The following is an 18,023-nucleotide window of genomic DNA, read 5'->3' as shown; positions in this document are numbered from 1 at the left end:
CCCCGCAAGCCTGTGGTATGCCAGCACCCAGCGCAGGGCTGGGCACAGAGCATTGGCTGTGGTCAGGACTCTGGTCCTGGGCTGGAGAGGGTCACAGGAGTACAGCCAAGCCAGCCACACCCTGTTCTTCCTCACTTGATTTTCTATAGGACACTAGTACCTGATGACCAAGTACCTCCTAGATGAACTGGGTCCAGTCCCCAGCCCTCAGACCTATTAAGTTAGAGCTGCCCCTGCCATATCTGGACTTCGTGGTGCCTCCAGAGGTAGCTCCTCAAGTCTCTTCCCAGCCCCAGGGGTCCCCTCTGCGTCTCCATCCTTGTTTGTATTGCACAAGGATTCAGGATTGGTTCACTGTGCCTCCTTCACCCCAAGAGACAGGCTTGGGGGAGGCACAAGCAGTAGGATCCTTTGCCTCCAAGGGGAGCCAGGAACTGTAGCATCATGGGGGGGGCAAGGACCCCAGGCATGCCAGAGCCTCAGTCAGCCCCTAATATCTGGTCTGGGCTCAGCAGAGGGAGGGAGGGGCAGGACTGGGGTGGGGGACCAGGGAAGGAGGACAGGTGCTCTGGGGGCAAGTGCTGGGGGGCCACAAGGGATTCTGGGAACTTCCCTGATAGTGGGTGAAGTGTGGAGAAGGTATTTGTTCTTTCGCCTCCAGCTTCTATCAAGATTAGGATGAGTCTTGGGCCACTCTGCAGGAGCTCCAGAAATAGGGAGTGACCAGAGGGGAGACACAGGAGCAGGAATCCTGGGAGGGCTGCACATCTTGGCTTATTTCACAGCTCAGGAAGGTGAACCCAGAGCTGGTGGATACCCACATCACTTACACAGCTCCCCCCCTTTCCCCTCCCCTCATCCTGGGTCAGGCACAGTACTTCTTACTGCCTCAGTGGACCCCCGGGGGTCAGCAGCCTTTAGTTAAGCAGGCACTAGCCCAGTGCAGCCACCAGAGGGCACCCAGGACCACCATGGCACGCGAGACCTGCTCTATACCCAGCCTGCCCCTGAGGTCAGGACCCTTCCCAGGACATCCAGTGGGAAGGCCAGAGCTCTGCTTTCTCCAGGCTGCCCGTCCAGAGTGGGAGGCTGAAGGATCCCTGGGACAAGGCCCTTCGGTACCCCCAGAGCCCCTCACTACCTTTGGTGCAGGCCAGGGAAACGAGGTCTGGATGGCGGGGTGGTTGATTACGGGCTCCTGCAAGGACAGTGAAGGATGGGCCCTGCACCTGCACAGCCCTGAGAGGGAGGCCTCCTTTGGGTGCGAGCTCCACGTGCCTCCCTGGCTTCCGTAGGCTGGTCATGCCATTACCCAGGGTCGAGGCCAGGATTATGAGCCCACCACGCAGGGCAGGGCTGTGCTTCTCTCTGCCTCAGTATCCTCATCTGTGAAATGTGAGGGTACAGCCAGTGGGTGCCTTTTCATGACGCACTGAGTGACCAGTGGCCTGGAAGAGCACATAGGATTTGCCATGGTGCAGCAGGACTCGAGGCTGCAGTGCAGAGCTAGCGCTCAGGCAGGCCTGCTGGACCTTCACCTGGGCTTTTCAATGCCTGCGGTGGCCCCAAGACACCTGCCCAGTCCACCCAGCCCTGGCCCCATCCCTTCTCTAGACTCGGTTTGTGCCCATGGGAGCTGCCTCTTGCTGTTAGGTATATGCAGGTCCACAGCTTGCTGTCCTGGCCTCATTGCTGGCTCTTGCAGCCTGGGCTGGGCTTCCCCAGTCAGAAATGCAGCAGGCCTTTCCAAGGCTGGGGGTGGGTCTGATAAGGGGTGTCGTGGCTCAAGGGAGTACCCCAATGCTCTTAGTATAAAGTCCTTGGCATGGTGGGTGACCCCAGAGACTGCAGACCAGCCCTGAGGGCGTGGTGAGAAGGGGTCCCCAAGATAGACAGTGCCCCCCTACCCTTGCCCTCTTTGTCATAAATCCCATCTCTGGTTCTACTTTCATATTTCAAGTCTGTTTGTCTGTTTGTCTACTGCCTCAGGGCTCCTGTTAGGCTCTTCCCCTCCCCTACCGGTACAGTGCTGTTGTAACAAGGGCACCCTGGGGATGGAGACCTATGCCTCCCCCAGACCCTCCCACTCCCTCTGTTCCTACCCTCCTCCTGTGGGAAGCTCTCCCTGGGACCTCCACACCCCCAGCCCTGCAGACACCCCCACCCCCACACTAGTGTCTACTACTGGCTCTCCTTTGCATTTGTGGGGTTCTTGTCCTGGCTGGAACCCCACAAAGAAGGAGCACATTCTTTTCGTAACCGTACATCTCCAACTGGGTAGGTGAGTGGGAGCATCCTAGGAGCAGGAACACCTGAGTTCAAATCCTGGCGCAGTGCTGCCTTGCCTGGACTCAGTCTCACCGTCTGTAAAATGGGGTATTGGGCCGACCCAGGGTGCCGAGTGAGAGTCTATGAGATGATGGTGCACAGCCAGCACTTCATGGGGCTTCCCATGAGGCAGCACTGGGGAGGAGCTGGTCGTTATTAGGACGGATGCAAACGGCATGAAGTTCTCTGGACAGGATCTATGTGAACATTGAAGCCAAAATCCAAGGCATCCCAGAAATGTCACGTTCTGAGCAAAAGCTGATCCCAGAGCCTCAGACCTTGGGGCAGGAGCAGCAGTGCCTGTGCTAAGGGCAGGAGGGTGTCAATAGGTGGACAGACTCCTTATCATGCCTCCCCTCTCAGGCACACGTGCTTGTATTCACACGTGTGGTGTGTGTGCGCACGTGCACACACGCCCCTGGCTTGGGTCCCCATTCTCTCCTGCCTCTGGCCCCACTGTCTTGACTCCTACTCCATGATCTCCCCGATTTGAAGCCCATCCCCTTGATGAAGGGGCTTTAGTGAGACAGGGAGGCTCATTCTCCAGCCCCCCCATGGGCCACGTCCACAAAGGAAGACTGGACAGAGGCTGGAACAATCTGAAAAACACTGCAGATAGAGCTGAGGGAGAGAGCTCCTATTACCCGTGTCCCTCAGGAGGTGGTCCCATCTGTGTCCCAGACCCTCCCCGCCAGTCTCTGCCAGCCTGTTTTTCTTTCTTATGACACAGACACTCTCTGGCAACATCCCCAGGTCTTGCTATGAGAGGGAATGTGTCCCCCAGGCCATTGGCCAAGGCAGGAGGCCACGTGTGTCCTCCATCCCCACAGCTTCGGACATATAAGGGACACCTGGCCATAGCTTCAGCCCTTGGGGTCCAGGGACTGGGGAGCTGGGCTAGCCTCAGAGAGCCTCAGGAGAGGCAGGTGGCCTGTCCTACAGGGCAGGTAGGGGGAGCGGGCCCAGTGGGTGGGGGACAGACCCTTAAAGGGTCGTGACTCCCTGCATGGCCTGGTTGGGCCCCGGTGTGGGAGTTCTCCCTGCTGTGCCATTTACCACGAAGAAGTACTGCTAGTTTTGTGGTAGAGGGACAGACGTTATCGTTATTCCACAACTCAGCAATCACACTTTCAAAGGATAGTCCACAGCATTAGGAACGCAAAGGACCACGGCAGCCCCATGCAAATTGCCGGTGTGATGGTCTCCAGTGGGGAGAAAAGTGCCATGACGGTGTGGGTTAATGTCAGAGCACCATGGGATGACCTTGGGGTCAGGGATGACAGTGCCCAGCCGGGGCTCTGGCCTCATCCGGAAGACACTTAGCCTGGCAGGTGGACCTCATGAGGTGCCCTCTGATTTTCCTGCAGGAACTGGAGCCAACAGGATGGGTGTCGGGACATGCTAACCTCCCCTCAAGACAGGTAGGTGACCTGGGTTTGGCCTGGTGGCATCCCCTCCTCATACAGGACAAAACAGTGTCCTGGTGGGCTGGGTGGGTGTGATCAATGGAGGGATGGCCCGAGTGGTGTGTGCTTCCAGTCAGCCTCTTGCTGGGTGGCCACAGTACCCTGGACAGGGCTGGACATGGGGACCTCCTGCCACCTGCTTGGATTCACTGATGGCTGGAGTGAATCCACCGTTTGACATCTGGTTTGAGGGATGATCCGTGGTGGGGCCAAACGACCAGGACATTAAACTGGGCTGCTTTGCCCCCACCTTGACTTGGACGCCTGCCACAGCAGTGTCTGATATTGGCACAGCCTGCCCAGCTCTGCTCTTAGCTCAGGGGGTCCCTGCTGCCCAGAGGAGAGTAGAGCCACCGGCCAGGAACAGGCTTTGGGCCCACATGCCAGAGCAGCAGAAGGAGGGCACTGAGGCCAAGCAGCAGGCTTGGTCTAACAGGGCCAGAGAGTAAATGCTTCAGTTCTATGGGCCATCAGGTCTGCCACTCACAGCCACACTGGTCTGCCACTGTAGTGTGAAACCAGCCATGGACAGCACGTCACGGAGTAGTCTGACTGCCCTGCTCACCGCCAGGGCGCCGTTTGCTGGCCCATGGCCTTAGGTGTTATCTGTGCTGGGGGTGTTTCTGTTAATCACAGCTCCAGTGGGACGGAGGTGTGGTGCCAGGCAGTGTAACAGGAAGCTGGGTGGTCCCTTTGTCCCCCAGGACCCTCCCGAAGGTGGGAAGGAGTGCCCTCTGGTGGTGGCATTTACAGACTGGTGATGGCTTGTAAGAATGCCCCCAGTCACTCTTGTTCCCCCAATACAGGCGTCTAGTCCCCAGCCCAATGGTCTGCCCCTGGCCCACCCAGTGCCATCTCCGTGAGGCTCAGCCTCCCAGCCCTGTGGGTCCTCAGTGTTACTGAGTGTCCAGCGTGGGGGGCTTGGCCTAGTCGGTGATGTGCTCAGGGGGTGGCTAAGAAGGCAGTGGCCACAAACTCAGGAGCCCTTAGGCCTCCAAATGCCTGAGTGTTCTGGGCTGAGGGCTGTACGACAGAGGGGCTGGGGACCCCGCTCTTTCTTTCTGTTCTCCAGGACCTCAGGTGTGGGAAGCTGCCAGCTGGGCTGCTGGAAGCTGGGGCTTCATTGCCACCTGGCTGTGCAGGAGGACTGAGGTCCCGCCAGGAATCTCAGTGCCTGGACTGGCAGGCCACGCAGGTGCTTCTGGATTGGAATCAAGAAGCTCAGGCTGTGTCCAGGGCTCAGAACATGGCATTGCTATGGCACAGGTGACATGGCACCTGGGGGCGAGAGTGGCCGGGGGCTGACCCCCACCCCCTTAACTCCTGTTAGGCCACCTTACCTTAGGTTGGCAAGCCACCAGACACGGAGTGACGGGTCTGATAACAGGGCCTGCAGGAGGCAGCCCACCACTCTCGTCCACGGTCCCTGCCCTTCTTGTGCTTTTCCCGTCCCTGTTTCTCCTTCCCTGCCTCCTGGTTTTCTCCCTGTTTCTCTCGGGCCCTCTCTGTGCATCTCTGCCTCTCCCTGTCTCCTATCCCCTGTCTCTGTCTTCCCTTCTTGAGTACGGTGATTGACTATTTCTGTCTGCTGTAGTAATTGACTCTTCATGTCTGCCCTGAGCACTGGAGGGATGGGTGCTGGTGTTTGTGTCATCTCTGCTCTAGGCTGGGACTTTTTCAGAGACTGGGAAGTAGAACTTGGGCCCTGGCCAAGGGCTCCCTGCTTTACCTGGCCCTGGGGTGAGGCCCTGCCCATATCAGAGGGGGATGAGGTTAGGGCCTCAGGACTAAATTAGAATGGGGGTTGATGGCAAGCACCCATGTCTCCCCCATACTCACCTAAGGCCATTTAGCACCTGTTTGATGAGCTTCATGCTGGACACCGGGCATTGTGAGTACATTATGTCCCCCTCCACCCTGGGGGAGCCCCAATCTGACTGAGGACATGGCAATAGGGAGTGGCCAACTGTGGAATTGCCATCACCCCCACAAAAGAGGCCCCGGGGAATATGGGTGTTCTTCACTGTGGTCATGCCAACACTGTCACCTCTTGGAAACCACCCTCAGCCCGGCATCAAGTGGCTTTTGCAACTGAGCAAAGCTGCACTCCTGCGACTGCTGGCCCCAGGCTGGGGATTCTTGGGGTTTTGAGCCCATTGGTATGAGTCTCTATACATGAAAGTACGAATTCTTCCCTTGTCTGTTTGCCTGCTGCAACTTTTTTTTAGCCTTTTAATTTTTGTTTGTGATCGTTTTCGTGTTCAGAAATTTTTGTGGTGAAACCCGTTGAATTTTTTCCTCTATTACTTATTCCGTTGTGCTTTGTGTTGTCCTCTCTATAGCACATAGCCAGATAAATACACATCAATCTTCTCCTGTAGGTATTTCTAGTTTAATGTTTACACTCAATATTTCGTCCATCTAGAATTTACTTTGAAATACATGTGAGGTGAGGGTTTAACTTTGTTTATACAGTTGTATCTGAACTGTTTATACCTTGACTAATACTGTCTGTCACCAGAAATTGGAAATATTACATAATGTGCCCTTGGTTTTGTGGTGCCCATGGCAGGTGCCCGGCCCTTGGCCAGCGCCCACTGGCTCGTTGAAAGGACCAGGTCAGAGCCTCCCTTGATCAGCCTTTGTTCTCAGAAGTCACTCATTCTGCATGTTTACAGGGACGTGTTGAGTCCGCTCTCTCAGGTCACCCCGTCTGGACTGACCTTAGGCTTGTGCTGTCTGGGGCCCATTGGCCGTCCCTGCGTGGGTTTGTGTCAAGTGCTGGCCCTCGCACGTCCTGCTCTGTTTTCCCTGTGTCTTGCGCTTGCAGCCCCTCAGAGTACCCTTGATTACTGAGAACAGGTCTCCACCTGGGCCCCATTGTGGGTATCCAGCCTTCGAATGCTGTGTGCTGCCTATGGTCAGGGACAGCCCCTGAGCCCCCCTGCAGGGAGCGGGACGGGTCTCCTGATGACAGCATTCATGGGCTTTCACATGTGGTGTCCCTTACCCAAGCGCTTTGTTATGTGTGGGGAGTAAACTGGCCTCTTCCTCAAGGGTCTCGGGTTTGACATTCTCATGACCCCAGGGGAAGGCACCACTAGGCCAGCTGCTCACACATGTACTGTCTGGGCTGGTAGGTGAGTGGTGGTCGGCCAATCTGCCTGCCACTCAAGGATCTTGCCCACGTGGCTAGAGAGCCTGGTGCATGCCAGCCCCCTGCCCTTTCATCTGTGGGCTGCTCTGCGCCAGGCATCCAGGGAGCTCTGTGACTGGCCTCTTTCCCCAGGTGGGCTCAACATGAGAAGCAGGAGCCAAGATCACAGCCCCCAGGGAAGCCCCAAGCCCCTTCTCACCCCTAGAACCCATGCTTCTCAGGTGGGGCAGGAGGAAGAACACCTACGTGGCAGGACTTGGGTTTAGACCCTGGCTCTTTTCACCCACACAGGCTGCATGAAGGGCTCCATGCTGGCCACTGCAGTTATAGCGTGAGTGCTGCACCCGCTTCTGGCTGTGCCAGCCCTTGCTCAGGGTGATTCTTGGCTGGTGGCATGGACAGTGCTGCAGGGCCAGCCTGGTGAGTGGCCATGCTCTGCCCACAGGTCCTCCTGGGCAGTCTCTGCAAGCCCACAATGGCTGTTCGGGTGTCTTTACCCAGGTCCCCCAGTCCCCAGCTCCGTCATTCCCCCCAGAGCGTTCCCTGCCCCTCCGCTCTCCTCTCATGGCCTCCCCTGGGGCCTCTCAGTGTCACTCGCCAGAGTCAGCTTTGGGATGTTCCCTGGACTTGCTCTGCTTTGTTTCTCTGCTTGGACTGTCCTCTGGGGAGCTGCCCAAGAAGACCCCTGGACTGTCATGCTGCTGAGGGGCCACCCTTCCCCCAGGTCCTGGGTGCCCCTGTCCCAACGTGACCCTCCGCCAGGGCCCCTAGAGTTAATAGCTCAACCCTGTGAGCTGAGTCCTGTGATACGGGGTCCCCCCCACTCCATCTCTGATTTGGGGAACCTGAGGTCCCAGCTTTTCGCACCCACGGGGAAGGCTTCCCAGTGTCCTAGTTGGGGAGCTGGAGGCAGCCCATCCCCATGGTGTATCTTGCCAGGTTGATGTTTGTAGTTGGTGAGTTCGGTATTTCAAATATGCCTTTAGTTACACTTTTTCTTTTCAAAATACTTCACTCTCCTGAAATCCTAATTAGGCCATTCATTCGTTTGAATGTACTTGCTGCTCTCTGCATTTTGTGAGATAATAAGGCTGCGGAGATGCTGCCAACTCTGTTCTCCCTGGGGCCTTCGGCTCTGTGCCCTAGAGGGAGATGCTGGTGCCCCTTTTCTGGCCTGTGGGATCTGGGCCCCAGTGCCTGGGGGGGGGGCAGGTACCAAGTGTACAGATGGGGAAACTGAGGCCTGGGCCACCAAAGAGTCTCGGATGGCATAGGTGGACGGGTCTCAGCCCCAGCAAGCCCACCCTTCACAAAGGAGAATTTTCGGTCACCTCCTGTCTCCCCATGCCCAGGGTCAAGGCCGTAGCCTCAGTGATGCCTCAGAGGTGCCTCCTGAATTCAGCCAGGCTCCCCCTGAGGGGCTGAGAGCCAGGAAGAGGCCGTAGGACTGATCCACAGATGCTAAGTGACAGTGACACCAGAGTCCCCTGTTTTGCCTTTAATAAAAAATTGTTTATAGAAACTTGTTTATGTGCCTGTTTATAGAAAATGTAAAAAATGTAGGAAAAAACAGAAAAGAAGGAAAAAAGAAATCACGCCTGTCACACCCCTGCAACCTAGCGTTGGCTGTCCTTCCCAGGCTCCTGGAGAGATGGTTTCTGCCTGTGTGAGTTTAAGCTGCTGGGTTGTGGCCCCTCCCCCACCTCCTGTCTAGCATCTTCCTGCTTCACTAACATAGGAGGGTGGGTTCCCCCTCTCCCCGTGCTACCTGCTCTGCAGGCCCTGCTACTCACCTCCTTTGACCCAACTGTCCCTTTTCCCTTTGGCCTCTGTTACCTCCCCAGACAGGCTAGCCCTTGGCCCCCTCTGTCCCTAAGGTTTGTGCAGCAGCTGCTGCAGCTGAGAACTCAGGAAACAGTCCACCGTGGACACTAAGGCTGTTTACACTTCTCCTCCACCATCAGGGCCACTGCTGAAACATCTTGTGCCCAGAGCTGTCTTCTGTATTTAAACAACTTGGGTTTGACCTTGAGGTCCAGGCAGCGCTCTGTGTATGCTCTTGTGCTGGGGGCAGAGGCTGGGTGGGGATTGTCAGATGAGAGCGCGGCCTGAGAGCGCGGCCTGAGAGAGCAGCCGGAGAGGGGCCCAAGACAGCTCCACTGTCTTATGACAGAGCCCACTCACCGCAGGGATCTGCACAGGAGACAGGCTGCCCTCCCCCACTGGGAAGACAGACAATCCAGGGAGCCACACCTCCAGGGAGGTGTCCCACCCTGTCCCCTGTTTCCTCACCTGTGGAATGGCAGCCCAGATGCCCTAGCAGGCATATGTGAGGTGACACCATTCCTGGGGTTGTACTGAAGAATGCTGGTGATCGGAGGCAGGCGGGTCCCCTGGGCACTGTGCATAGTAGGTGCTGGGGCCTCCCCCTCCCTTCAGCCCCCCTCTGCCAGTCCTGGTCCTGTGTACTTCCTCAGCCCGTCCCCAAGCCTGGTCCCTGAGGGAGTTGGAGGCCTGGTGGTGCCGGCACTGTTGCAGATGGTCACCTGTGAGGTTAGTCACTGGGACCCTCAGGGAGTGTGTACTGTGGCTCTGATAGTAAGAGTGAGTCTCCTCTGCACACAGCTGGAGGCCCAGGGCTCAAGGCACCTCAGCACCAACCCTTCCGAGGCCTGTGATGGGGTGAGGGCCCCTTGGAACATGCCAAGGAACTTTCGATCTGCCCATTTTGGGGACCTAGTGGCCAGAAAACGTGACAGGGCAAGGGGGAAGCAAGAGTAGGGGAGGAGAGGGGTGCAAGAGGATGGAGGGGCAGGGACTTAGGAGTGTAGGGGACAGAGAAAGTAGGGAAACAGGGTCTGAGCAGGCAGGGGTGATGGGGAGTGGGGGTATAGGGAAGGGAGGGTCACCAGGTGGTGGGAAGTACAGGGGCAGCCTTCTGAGGGAAAAGGGGCATGCAGGGGGGCGGGAGGGGTATAGGGAAAGTGAGGGTACAGGAAATGTGGGAGTACAGGGAAGAGAGGCAGAGGGATGGGGATGGAGGAGTGCAGGGGGAGGTAGGAGTGCAGGGGGAGGCAGAGGTGCAGGGAGTGGGAGGCAGCAGGTGGTTGGAGGCCAAGGGCAGCCCAGGCCCAGAGATGATAGCAGCTGGAAGGATGAAAACCATGTGCTCTAAGCTGCATGGCCATATGCTGAGCTTTCTACCAAGAACTGGACTTAGGGAGGCGACTTTCTTAAACACCTGGGAGACAGCAGGCCATGTATCCCCCCTAATCAATGGGCATGTACTACTAGCCTCACCTGTCACCACCTGCCCAGGGTGGGAGTAGGGCAGGCTCATTTCCACCCAGGAAGGCAGATGACCTGTCCAGAGCTCCAGAGGAGGTAGGGCCATGGCCAGGACCCCACTGGGTCCACCTCCTCCCAGCTGGGCCTTCCCACCCCAGCCCACCACTGGATAAAAACCGTACCTGGTCCCTGAGATATCACCAGCCTCACTCCTTGTCACACCCACCTCCAGACTCAGCAGGCTCTGCCTGGGTGAGGTTTCCATTACCCACTCCTGTGCTCTCTTCAAGACAGCATCCTCCTGAGCCCTTGGGAGCCCCAAGGCAGTCCTTTTCCTGACATTTCTCCAGTTTCTTGCAAAAATTGGCCTCTGCATAAAGGCACATGCTCTGATTTCTCAGGGCAGTCCAGGCACAAGAGCCATAATGCTCTGTTCACCTGGGCACTCTCCTCCAGTTGCTTTCCTTTCTTTCTTCATGCTGCAGAAAAGAATTGAGCACCTGCTGCATGCCAGGTACTGTGCTGGCTGTCACTCAGTTCTGACCTGTAATACAGCAGAGGCCAGGGTGGTCTCTGTTCCCGCCCATTACCACCTTCAGTTCCATTTGAGTCAGCAGAGAAGTTTAGATTTGTTTTGTCTGCCTTGTCCATGAAGAGGCTTTAGAGTTGAGGAAGGCACAGCAGTGAACTTCATAGTGTGACTCTAGGTTCATAGGTTAATTTTCTGTATCTTTCTTCAGTCTTGTCTTCTCTGAACCAAATCTATTAGAAATTTCTCTGTTTCTAGCACATGAAAGGTAGTCAGTGAGAGATGTATTGGTTGTTTCAGTGGAAATCTTGGTTTGGGGACTTAGATAACTATGTACTCATTTACTTTAGGTTTATTCTAGCTTATTCATATTCATATTTATTTAATGGAAGTATTTAAAGCTATGAATTTGCCTCTGAGAACAGCTTTGGCTTAACCCACATTTTTATGTCCAGCTTTACTGAGATATAATTGACATATAACAGTATATAAGTTTTAAGTTATATAATATGATTTGATACACATACATATGTTGTGAAATTTTTACAACAATAAAGTTAGTTAACACATCCTTCATCTCACATAATTATTGTTCTGTTGTTACAGTGAGAACATTAAAGTTCTTCTCTCATAGCAACTTTCAAATACAGTAAGTCCTCACTTAAGGTTGTCAATAGGTTCTTGGAACTGTAGCAAAACAATGTATAACAAAACCAATTTTATCATAAGCTCATTTATATAAACAAGAGATAAGCTCCCAGGGCATCTCATCAACATTATAACAAAATGACATTGAATGAAATGATGTTATTCAATGTCCTGTGTATACAATACAATATTTAACTACAGTCACCATGCTGTATATTAGATCCCTGGAACTTAGTCATCTTATAACTGACAGTTTGTCCACTTTGACCAGCATCTCCCCATTTCCTCCACCCCTCAGCCTCTGTCAACCACTATTCTCCAACTCATACATGTTTATGTATGATATGCATATATGAGTATTTTTTTCACTGTTCCTAAATAGTAGCTCTTTATGCCTAAATTTTTATCTTTGATTTACTATTTATTTAAAAGAATGTTTTGCAATTTCAAAGTTATTACACAGTGGCTCTTTTTTAAATTTTATTTTTTATTGTTATAAAATTTACCGTCTTAACCATTCTTAAGTGTACAGAATCCACTTCAGTGGCATTGAGTATATTCACGTTGTACAACTAATCTCTAGAAGTTTTTCATCTTGCAGAATTGAAACTCCATACCCATTAAAGAATAGTACCCATTTTCCCCATCCTCCAGACCCTGGAAACACCATTCTACTTTCTCATTCTATGAATTTGAGTATTCTAGGTGCCGTATATATGTGGAGTAATACAGTATTTGTCTTTTTATAACTGGCTTATTTCACTTAGCATAATGTCCTCAAGATTCATCCATGTTGTAACGTGTCAGATTTTCCTTCCTTTTAAAGGTGGAATAGTAGGGCCGGGCCGGTGGCTCAGGTGGTTGGAGCACCGTGCTCTTAAAGCCAAGGTCACTGGTTCAATTCCCACATGGGCCAGTGATCTGCACCCTCTACAGCTAAGGTTATGAACAACAACTCTCCTTGGAGCAGGGCTGCGTGAGCAGCCAGTGGCCAGCGTGAGTGGCCGGCAGCCAGCGTTTCAGTGGCTGGCAGCCAGCAAGAGCTGCCGTGAGCGACCAACCAATGACTGGCGACCGACTGCCTCAGCCGGTGGCAGTAATGAGCGTAAGGCTCATAATACCAGCATGGGCCAGGGAGCTGTGTCCTACACAACTAGACTGAGAAACAACAGCTTGAACTGGAGTGGGGGAGGGGAGAGGCAGAAGAACGGGGAGGGAGAAGGTGGAATAGCAGTCCATTATACTCGTAAGTATATATCACATTTTGTTGATCCATTTATCTGTTGATAGACACTTGGGTTGCTTCAGTTGTGCTATTATGAATAATGCTTCTATGAACATGGGTGTGCAAATATCTCTTCAAGACCTGCTTTTAGTTCTCTAGGATATAAATTGAGAAATAGAATTACAGGAATTGAATACAGTAAATCTATTTTTAATTTTTATTTTTTTAAGATTTTATTGGGGAAGGGGAATAGGACTTTTATTGGGGAACAGTGTGTACTTCCAGGACTTTTTTCAAGTCAAGTTGTTGTCCTTTCAGTCTTAGTTGTGGAGGGCACAGCTCAGCTTCAGGTCCAGTTGTCATTGCCAGTTGCAGGGGGCGCAGCCCACCATCCCTTGCGGGAGTGAACCAGCATCTTTGTGGTTGAAAGGACGTGCTCCAACCAACTGAGCCATCCAGGAGCTCAGTGGCAGCTCAGCTCAGGGTGCCATGTTCAATCTTAGTTGCAGGGGACGCTGCCCACCATCCCTTGTGGGACTCAAGGCGTTGAACCGGCAACCTTGTGATTGAGAGCCCACTGGCCCATGTGGGAATTGAACTGGCAGCCTTCGGAGTTAGGAGCACGGAGCTCCAACCGCCTGAGCCACCGGTCCGGTTCTATTTTTAATTTTTTGAGGAGCTATCATATTGATTTCCACAGTGGCTGCACCATTTTACATTCCACCAACTGTGCACAAGGATTCCATTTTCTCCACATCCTTGCCAATACTTGCTATTGTATTTTTGAGAGTAGCCATCCAATGGGTGTAAGGTGATATTTCATTGTGCTTTTGATTTGCATCTCCCTAATGATTAGTGATGTTGAGCATCTTTTCATAAACTTGCTGGCTATTTGTATACAATCTTCTTTATGGAAATCTCTATTCAAGTTCTTTGCCTACTTTTTAATTGTTTTTTTTGTTGTTGTTGAGTTATAGGTTTTCTTTATATATTTTGAATTTTAATCCCTTATCACACATATCTATGACTTGCAAATCTTTTCTCTCATTCCGTAGGTTGCAATTTCACTCTGTTGATCATGTCCTTTGATTAACAGAAGCTTTAAATTTTTATGTAGTTCAGTTTATCTATTTTTATTTTTATTGCCTATGCTTTTGGTGTCATACATATCCAAGAAATCATTGCCAAATCCAACATCACAAAGTTTTTCCTTTATGTTTTCTCCTAAGAGCTTTATAGTTTTAGGTCCTATATTTAGGTTGTTGATGCATTTCAAGCTAATTTTTATATGTGGTATAAGGTAAGAATCCAACTTTGTTCTTTTGTAAAAAAACCTGGATGTTCAGTTTTTCCAGCATAATTTGTTTAAAATACTGTTGGCCAAAAATACCTATAGGCTAATCAATATGTGAGGGTTTATTTCTATTCTATTCCATTGATCTATATATCTGTCTCATGCCATGACCACACTGTTTTTGATTACTGCAGTTTGGAGTAAGTTTTGAAATCAGAATGTGTGAGACCTCCAACTTTGCTCCTTTTTTTCAAGATTGTTTTGGATATATAGGGTCCATTGAGTTCCATGTGAATTTTAGGATGGGTTTCTATATTTTGGTAAAAATGCCATTTGGATTTTGATAGGGATTGCATTAAATTTGTAGATTACTTTGGATAGTATTGACATCTTAACAATACCAAGTCTTCCAATCCATGAATATTGGGATCTCTTTCCATTTTTTTTTTTTCAGGTCTTTAATTTCTTTCAGCAATGTTTTGTAGTTTTCATTTTACAAGTCTTTCTTCTCCTTAGTCAACTTTATCTCTAAGTATTTTATTTTTGTTGATGCTATTATAAATGAAAGAATTTTCTGAATTTCCTTTTTGGATTGCTCATTGCTAATGTAACTGATTTTTGTTTGCGGATTTTTGTACCCTGCAACTTTACTGAACTCATTTATTAGTTCTGAGTTTTTTTGTCGAATCTTTAGGATATATAAGATCCTTTTATATATAAGATCACGTCTGCAAACAGAAATAATTTTACTTTTTTCTTTCCAATTGGATACCTTTTATTTTTATTTTATTTTATTTTTTGCCCAGTTGATCTAACGAGGCCTTCTAATACTATGTTGTATATAGAAGTGGCAAAACTGGGAATCCTCGCCTTATTCCTGGTCTTTGGAAAAAAGCTTTCAGTAATTCACTACTAGGTATGGTGTTAGCTGTGATGTATATGTAGTATGATATGTAGTATGATATGTAGTATGTGTAGCATGAGGCAGCTTTCCATTTTGGTCTGTACTATGTTGAAATAGTTCACTTCTACTCCTAGTTTGTTTTGTGTTTTTATCATGAAAGAGTATTGAATTTTGTCAAATGCTTTTTATGAATCAATTTAAATGATCATTTTCCCTCATCATTCTGTTAATGTGATGTATTATGTCGATTGATTTCCATATGTTAAAGCATCCTTGCATTTAAAAATCAATCCTACGCGGTAATGGTGTACAATTCTTTTAATATGCTGCTAAATTCAGTTTTCTACTGTTTTGTTGAGGGTTTTTGCATCATTGTTCATTAGAAATGAACAACGAGTTAGAAATGAGTTAGGAAGTGTTCTCTTCTCTTCAATTTTTGTGAAAAGTTTGAGGAAAATTGACGATAATTCTTCTTTGGATGTTTGGTAGAATTCACCAGTGAAGCCATCTGGGCCTGGCTCCTTCTTTTTTGGGAGATTTTGATTCCTGATCCAATCTCTTTACTGTTTAGAGGTCTGTCTGCTCAGATTTTCTATTTCGTCATGGATCAGTTTTGGTAGATTCTGTGTTTTTAGAAATTTGTTCATTTTATCTAGGTTATCCAATTTGTTGGTGTATAATTGTTCATAGTATTCCCTTGTAATCTTTTCATTTAAAAATATTATGCAAAGAAAAAAGGAATAAAATATTACACAAGATAAAGGCATAATAAACACAAATGAGTGTGGGTTTTTTCCACATTTTTCAAGTTTATTTTTAAGCAACTAAATTTATTTATTTATTTATTTATTTATTTATTAAGATTTTATTGGGGAAGGGGAACAGGACTTTATTGGGGAACAGTGTGTACTTCCAGGACTTTTTTCCAAGTCAAGTTGTTGTCCTTTCCATCTTAGTTGTGGAGGGTGCAGCTCAGCTCCAGGTCCAGTTGCCATTGCTAGTTGCAGGGGGCACAGCCCACCATCCGTTGCAGGAGTCGAACCTGCAACCTTGTGGTTGAGAGGATGTGCTCCAACCAACTGAGCCATTCGGGAGCTCAGCGGCAGCTCAGCTCAAGGTGCTATGTTCAATTTTAGTTGCAGGGGGCTCTGCCCACCATCCCTTGAGGGACTCGAGGAATTGAACTGGCAACTTTGTGGTTGAGAGCCCACCGGTCCATGTAGGAAGCGAACCGACAGCCTTCGGAGTTAGGAGCATGGAACTCCTCCAAACACCTGAGCCACCACTCCGGCCCTTCTCTTTTTTAACTTTTACTTATTTTAAGTGTATTTTTCCAGGACCATCAGCTCCAAGTCAAGTAGTTGTTTCAATCTGGTTGTGGAAGTTGTTTCAATCTGGTTCAGCTCACAGTGACCTATGTGGGGATTGAACCAGCAACCTTGTTGTTAAGAGCACTGCGCTCTAACCAACTGAGCTAACAGGCTGCCCCCTAAATTTCTAAAATTAAGATAGCTAAAAATATTCCTTTGTTTTTCTTCTTTTATTCAGCTTTATTGAGTATAATTGACAAATAAAATTATAAGATATTTAAAGTGTACATCATGGTGATTGATACACACATACATTGTGAAAGGATTTACTCCCATCTAGTGAATTAACACATCCATTACCTCATATATCTGTGTGTGTGTGTGTGTGTGTGTGTGTGTGTGTGTGTGTGTGTTATTTGGCTTGTCTGGGCTTTGTTTTGTGTTTCATGCATTCGCACCTACTCCCTTTCAGTCATTAGTCCGCAGATCCACAGATTTCCTGAGACAGTAAAAATACTCCCCAGAGTCAGCTGGCAGAGGATGGCTACAGACAACTGAAGCTGTTTTAAGGCATGCAGAGCATCAGTATTATTGCTGGAAAATGCAGTTCTGCCTCTCAGCAGCCCTGGTTCCCCAAGGGGCATTGCCTGGAGCCTCTGCTTGCAGTTCCCCAAATCACTTGTATTAGCCAGGCCTCTTGGATTCTGGAGTTTTTCTGATCTTCTTGCTCTTTTTTTAAAGTTGCATTAAGTATTTTGTTTTATTATTTAAGTTATCAAAAACTGAATAGTACTTGGCATTTATTAAGTGTATGTAGTATGTAATACATAATACATTAAATCTTATGCATTAAATATATGTAATTGTATTTGATCATCATAACAGATCTATGATGAAAGCATTAAAAGTATTTTACAGATAAGAAAACTGAGGCTCAGATTGATTTAGTAATCTGCTATACATCAGCATTATCAATTTTGACTTTTACTTCATAATTTTATTTACTTTTTTAGATATTTATATATCTAAGGCTTTATAAAACCATGTTTATTGACACTTTCATTATAGTTTGGTAGTGATATGTATATCATACCATTGATTAGAGTGTTTTATGTCTTTCAATGCTGGAGATCAAAGAAAGTCTTGATTAACTATATACCTGATTCTATCTTAACCCAAAGTGCATCTTGAAATAAAACTCAAGAATTGAGAAAAGTGAATTTTATACAACATTGATATGGTTTTTCTGAAACTCTCTACTGCACTATCTACTTTAAAAAATGCATTGTAAAGTATTTATCCTCTAAATATATAGACTGTGTGTATTAACCATACACTTTCATTCCTTTTCTATATAGGTTATTTACATTTTATAAAAGTCAATTTCATCCTGAGTCCTAAAAGAATGAAAGAAAGAAAACAACAGCAACAAAAAACAATCGTTTCAATGAAATCAAGCTAAAACACAATTTTTAAAAATCTGTTCTTAAACAATCTTTAAAACAGAAAGGTAGAAATAAGACAGTTATTCAGAGTATTTTCTAAATATGAAAGAACTTGATTTGACTCAAATATCAATTACACTGAAGGAATAAAACTTTTTGATGAAAACAACAGACACAAAACCTGCTGGATACAGGGCTTGTTTAGCTTTGTACATAATGAATGGTAATTCCATGAAGTGCTTATTCTATTGCTATCTAGTAACGTAAGAAATACTGAAATTTAAAAGTAAGTAACTCAAGGAGGAAGGATCCAAGATGGCAGAGTAGATAAACACTGTACTGGCCTCCTCCTATGACCACATCAAAATTACAACTAAATTATACGACAGTCAGCCTGGAAAACCATCTGAAGTCTAGCTTAACAGAAGT

At 48.7% G+C, this 18,023-nt stretch overlaps 1 protein-coding gene across 2 annotated transcripts in view; it reads left to right on the top strand.

The window, feature by feature from the left end:
• ARVCF (ARVCF delta catenin family member) overlaps positions 1-18,023 on the top strand; it is a 57,517-nt gene that overhangs the window by 1,393 nt on the left and 38,101 nt on the right. For both annotated transcript variants that reach the window (XM_081037915.1, XM_081037914.1), the window contains exon 2: positions 3,696-3,749. The gene's annotated coding sequence lies outside the window, so the exon portion shown is untranslated. The remainder of the gene's footprint in view (positions 1-3,695; positions 3,750-18,023) is intronic.

Source organism: Rhinolophus hipposideros (assembly GCF_964194185.1).
Source record: "Rhinolophus hipposideros genome assembly, chromosome: 24".
Classification (NCBI taxonomy): domain Eukaryota; kingdom Metazoa; phylum Chordata; class Mammalia; order Chiroptera; family Rhinolophidae; genus Rhinolophus; species Rhinolophus hipposideros.
The sequence above is the reverse complement of the archived record's forward strand: the minus strand, read 5'-3'. Positions and strand labels throughout refer to the sequence as shown.